The 6000-nt window shown below is 46.2% G+C and overlaps 1 protein-coding gene across 1 annotated transcript in view; it reads left to right on the top strand.

Moving 5' to 3' along the window:
- The first annotated feature begins 631 nt into the window (after positions 1-631).
- The window catches only part of LOC117270653 (forkhead box protein N3-like), a 105589-nt gene continuing 100220 nt past the window's right edge, over positions 632-6000 (top strand). The window contains exon 1 of the mRNA XM_033648382.2: positions 632-1109. The gene's annotated coding sequence lies outside the window, so the exon portion shown is untranslated. The remainder of the gene's footprint in view (positions 1110-6000) is intronic.

Genomic DNA, 6000 nt, shown 5'->3' with positions numbered 1-6000 from the left:
AAAATTGGACCAAAGTTTATATGAAAAAAATCTGCTTTGTTTTTTCCTTAATTGAATTTTGACAAAAGTTTTCATGGAAAAAATTTTTGGTCTTGTTTTTCCGAATTAAGGAAATCACTGTCTCGAAAAACATATCTGAGAACAGTTTTTTAAAAAAATAAATAATCAAATGAATAAATAAATAACATAAAAATACTCTGTTTTTCTGATTAAACAAGATTATTAACCCAAAATTCTGAGAAAAGTTTTTATAAAATTTTATGCTCTTGCTTTTCTGAATTAGTGCAAATACAATCTTGTCAATACTGAATTAACAGCAGTTTTTCATGAATTCAGAAAAAAAATAGCAGATTTTTTCCCCATTAAAACTTTTCTCTGAATTCTGAAATAATTATCTTGTAACCTCTGAAAAACAGCAGAATTTATTTTCTCAATTGAAATTAAAGATGTACTAATAGCCAAAAAAAAAGGCAAAAAAAAAAAAATCCCCAGGGGTGAGTGCTCCTGTCCAATCAGAGACGATCTCTGACGCTACCTTCCGTACACAATAGCATTCTTTCAGTGAACAGGGCCGGCGCTAGGACCCGGGGCGGGCACCGGGGGAAGTCCTCTGCTGCTGGCGGGGCAAGGCAGAGCACACAAACACACACACACACTCACACACACACGGTCCACGCACACAAGCGTACACAAACACACACTTCCACACACACGCACACACACTCCGCGAGCTTCTCCGACAGAGGAGAGAGAGCGCGAGCGCAGAGAGGGATAAACAGAGAGCGCGAGAGAGCGAGACTATAGGAACGCAGCGGCTCGTGTGTGTGTGCGCGTGTGTGTGTGTGAAGGTACGCTCGCTCGGTGGTTAGAAACGACTGGCGGGGCGGATATGGAGGGGCTCGGGAAAAACGCTGGGAAGTGACCGAGCACCGAGACCAAGAGAGAAGAGAGGAGAGAGGAAGGAAGGAAGGACGGACGGACAGCACGGAAGGAAGGAAGGAAGGAAGGAAGGACGGAAGGAAAGGAGGAGAGGAGGAGAGAGAGAAGTGTGACAGAGGAGAGGAAGACTGTGAAGAAGGGGCTCGTCTGGAACACACAAGGATCCTAAGGTGACTTTATGGGGCTTTATCTGTGTGTGTGTGTGTGTGTGTGTGTGTGTGTGTGCGCGGGGTGTTGACATGTGCTGCATGGCTCTGCACTTAAAGGGAAGAGTGGAGGTGTGTGTGTGTGTGTGTGAGAGTGTGAGGGGGTCGGGGTATATATATATGTGTGTGTGTGTGTCCAAGTGTGTGTTTGTGTGTAGCCTATATATACACATCAGTGTGTGTGTGTGTGTGTGTGTGTGTGTGTGTGTGTGTTTAGGGTTGTTTTTCCACGAGCTAAAAAGGGGCCAAAGTGTGTAAAGCGAGCTGAGCTGACCGCTGTAAACTGGAGTGAAGGGATCAAAAGGAGTGGATACTTTTTTAGGGAGCAGCATGATCCCAGTCCAACACACACATGCACACACACACACACACACACACACTTCTCAGGTACTTGAAGTTGAAGCTGGAGGAGAAAGGGGGGGTAACAGGAGTCAATTTTTACCACTCTGCTTCATTGTGTGTGTGTGTGTGTGTGTGTGTGTGGAGTTTCCAGTGCAGCAGGTAACACACACTGTTCGGTTGCAGGTTGCAAAAAGCCCAGAATGCATTTTGTGTTTGAGGCTCGATAACGTAGTAGCAGCTCCTTCCTGTGTGTGTGCGTGTACTGTATGTGTGTGTGTGTGTGTGTGTGTGTGTGTGTGTGTGTGTGTGCCATATACCGCAAACAGGTTGAGGGGAGGCAGATCTGATCAGACGCACAGCAACAGAGGAGAGAGCGTGGCACAGGCTGAGCAGCAGCACATTGGATTACACACAGACGACTACACACACACACACACACACACACACACACACACAAGCTCCATGGCCAGCAGAACAGCTGGGAGAAATGTGTGTGTGTGTGTGTCAGTGCCTGAGAGCGTTTCACTTAATGCACGCGTCCGCCTCTGCACGTGCGGGACTGTTTGCTTTTATATTATCCTTCGCCACTGTGTGTGTGTGTGTGTGTGTCCGTCTGAGGCTGTGTAAATATGTATGTGCGGGGTAAAGAATGTTCTGTCGTCTCCTCAGACAGACGCCGTGTGTGTCTACCTCCACCTCCACCTCCACCTCCCTCCCACCTCCACCCTCTGGTCTGGAGACAGGAGGTGGAGGAGGGTTACGGGGGGAGGAAGAGTGATCAGATGACCGACAATAAGGCAGATGAGGAGATTAATCTGGTAGCGAGGGATGAGATGGAGAGGAAGGAAGGGAAAAAGGATGATGGAGGTTTTTTTTTTGTAGGAGGTGGAAAAGAAAGCGGAGGAGACGGAGTGGAGGAGACGGGGGCTGACATGCTCTCTCCAGGAGTGCTCGGGAGTGCTGCTCATTCATAATTCACCTCCATGCCAAACGTTCATTCACATATTGACCCCCCATGGCTGCGCTCAATGGAGTTCTCGCCCCTCCACCTCTCCCTGTCTCTCAATGGACACCCCTGCAGCGTGACGTTCAGTTAGCCCGCTTCTTTTCCACTTTGGAGACAGTTGAGTTCCTCAGAGGAAGCCCGCGCTGCTTTTTTTGTCTCCGTTACGGCTCTTTTGACACCGGCGGCTCGTCACGGCGAAGCTCAGATGTGAGATTGAATCGTGTAAATTGAATATTGAATCCAGACTCCACCCCAGACGCAGATAATTGGTATGGATGGCTCAGTGGGTTAGTGCTCTCAGAACAACTGTTGTTAGTCTGATTCCCTCAACACAGCTAAAACAGTCCATAATGGATCTATAATTCATGTGTGAATGAATTGAACAGTCTGTGTTTTGAATAAAAGCACAGACGCCAGTGCATGATTTATTCAGCGTAAATACTCAAAAGTGGCTGCTTTAATATTTCTGATTGTGTTAGCGGTGCCTGGAGCTACGCTGTAACACACTGCTGCGCTCTGGTCAGCTGTGGCCCAGGAGCCATATGGCAGAGCGTCTGAAATGCACCGTCAGAATAAAATCTGTACAGCAGGAGTACGTTCAGTCCTGAAAGGTAAACACTACAGAGGTGCGCCTTATCAGCACAAGTGATAACAATATCCTGACTTCTGTAGTTTTATGATTACTCAGAGAAAAGAGGACAGAGAAGGGTCAGTGTTGACATCGTATCTCAGTGTGTCCGTGCTGAAACGTCTCCTTTATTTTGTGGTTTTAAAAGTACTATGATTTTTTTCCCAAAGATACATTTAGCAGTAAGAGTGAGGCACTTCTGTCTGTCTGAGTGCCACCGCTTGACTCCCACTGGATCCAACCACACTAAATATAGTTAAACTAATTAAAGTCACTGTCCACCCCTCCACCACCCTAAAGAAAAAAATTATTAAGGCACCTACGATCATTAAAGGAGCTGTATCCGACAATCAGAGCATTAACATAACATTCATCCATTTAATTTCAGTAAGTGCTTATCCTGTTAGGGGTTGCAGGGGGCTGGAGCCTATTCCAGCTGACACTGGGTGAGAGGCAGGGTTCACCCTGGACAGGCCACCAGACTATCACAGGGCTGACACATAAGCCCTTTTTAGATAGGAACTGTGTAAATTTGCAGGAAAGCCCAATCAGTCTTTTTTCAGCATTGGCAGTATAAAAACAAAATCGGGCATCTACCTACTTTTGTTTATACGGAATGCACCTTTTTCGGGGCAATGGGGGGCGTGAGCAAGTAACAAAACGTGTAGCTCAGCGTGTGACGTAAACAGTGACGTGGGAGGGAAGCCGCAGCTATTCAGTCCTTTGGTGATTCTCTCGTAAGTCGGCCCGTCCTTCACCGTCGCCGTCATCTGTCGGTTAATGGCCTCTTCGTTTGCGAGGGCAAGGAGGGCGCGCAATTCCTTGTCTCCTCAGTTGCTCATCTTTACAGTGTCTGTCAGGTTTGCGTTTCCCTCTTGCTACTAGCTGCTCGCTAATTCCTGCTATCAGCTGTTTCCTGTTTATTCACCGCCAGTGGGTCGCACGTGCGGCGTCATCAACAGCTCCTCCCGTTGCAGAAGGCCGCCTCAGTCTGTTTAAACTGAAAGGGTTCTGCCAATATGTCTACCCTATGAGGCGGAAAATTGTGCGCCTCGGTTTGCCAATCCGGCTCTGTGTGTATGAACGCTTGCAGCTTGCCAGGAAAACGGCCCAACATTTGCAGAAAATCTGGCAGTGTAAAAGGGGCTGACACATAGACACAGACAACCATTCACACTCACATTCACACCTACGGACAATTTAGAGTCACCAGTTAACCTGCATGTCTTTGGACTGTGGGAGGAAGCTGGAGTACCTGGAGGAAACCCACGCTGACACAGGGAGAACATGGAAACTGAACAGAAGGGCTCCCCCACTCTGGGTTCAAACCAGGAACCGTCTTGCTGTGACGCGACAATGCTAACCACTGCACCACTGTGCCGGCAGTTTGTTAATATAACAGCAAACCTTGATTGTGATGTTAAGATATGGCGGACAATGAAGTCAGTCTCCTTCTGTGTGAAGTAGGGATGCACGATTTGGATTTTGTGCGGATATGTAACAACTCATTCTCATATTCTCAAGTCTCTTCGACGGCCCACCAGCAGATGGACACATGAAATAGAATACTTTTCAAAGTATGTAATATTCATTCTTTGTGCTAATTAATAAAATGCTTATTTAAAGGCTGATTCTCGTAGTTAATTTTAAAGTGAATATTGGCTGATACCGATATTGTTGCCGATGTTATCGTGCATCCTAGTGTGAAGGGTTCCTGTAGATCCTTAAAAAGTTTTAAAAGGCATTGAATTCATTCATCTTAAAATAAGGACTTAATTTGTAGTAAAAATACTAAGACATGGGAAGTAGGGTTGCATCCTGAAATCTCAAAATAAAGGGTAACTTTAAAAACAATTTACCGAATGCGTCTCGTATTATTTGTCACAAAAAAGTCATGTTTTACATTAAAATAAATATTTGGGCAAAATCCTCCCAAATGTTTTTTTGTCTTCAGTTTTGGCTTTTGTAAAATTGGTCTGTGTGTGTGCATGTTACTGTATGCGAGTCCCTGGCCCCCTTTTACACAGCACCTTTATTCCACCTCGGAGTTCTGTATAAAAGGTACACAGTTTGGGTATGGGGTTGTCTCGCCTCTAAGATGACAGCAGGGGTAGCAACAGCACCGATTGTACGTCTGTATAAAAGGGACAGCCGGCAGGATGGACCCATGGATGTGTTTTGAGGTTTTGTTGTGTGTAGCAGTTAGCAGCTAACTCAGAGGAGAAGAACAGAGGCCAAAAATGTCCGCAAGTTGGGAAAACAATGAGGTCCGAGAGCTCCATATCCTCCGAGCAAAGTGCGAGATCAGCTGCCATATAACAGGGACGCAGTGTTATGCCATTGTAATTGTTTATAAAGCGTTGCTGACACATTGGCACTTTTGTGTTACATGTCAAACCCATCATGCCTCTTTGCCTCTGGGATGCTGGCATGATATCTGAAATCACACACTGGGTCGGCATGATGCAGCTGTTGTTTGGTGCTGTGTAAAAATGCAAAGGCAGCGCAAAGAAGAGACTTTCTAGCGGCTCTATAGTGTGATCTCTGTGTAAAAAGTGTTCCTGTGTGTGTATTTCACTGGCTAGTGGCTAGTGGCTAGTGGCTAATCACTGGCGCGCTGCACTGCGCTTATACGATGGTTATCGCTGAGTGAGAGTGTGGCATCCAACCTTCAGTTTACCCCACATAGCACCATTAGCTCTGTCAGCACTGTTGCCTTTGGTAACACTGTTTATGCTTTTAGCATTGTTAGCTGCTAGCCACCTGCTCAGCCGCCTCCATGTTGAGAGCTGTGTGCAGGCAATCTCGGCTCAGACTGTGAGTCATAGATAAGCTCCTTAAACTGTTCATCTCTCAGCAGATGAAAACTAAAGATTGCT

This window comes from Epinephelus lanceolatus, chromosome 13 (genome assembly GCF_041903045.1).
Source record: "Epinephelus lanceolatus isolate andai-2023 chromosome 13, ASM4190304v1, whole genome shotgun sequence".
NCBI lineage: Eukaryota > Metazoa > Chordata > Actinopteri > Perciformes > Serranidae > Epinephelus > Epinephelus lanceolatus.
Note: the sequence above shows the minus strand (reverse complement) of the source record. Positions and strands in the feature narration are given on the sequence as shown.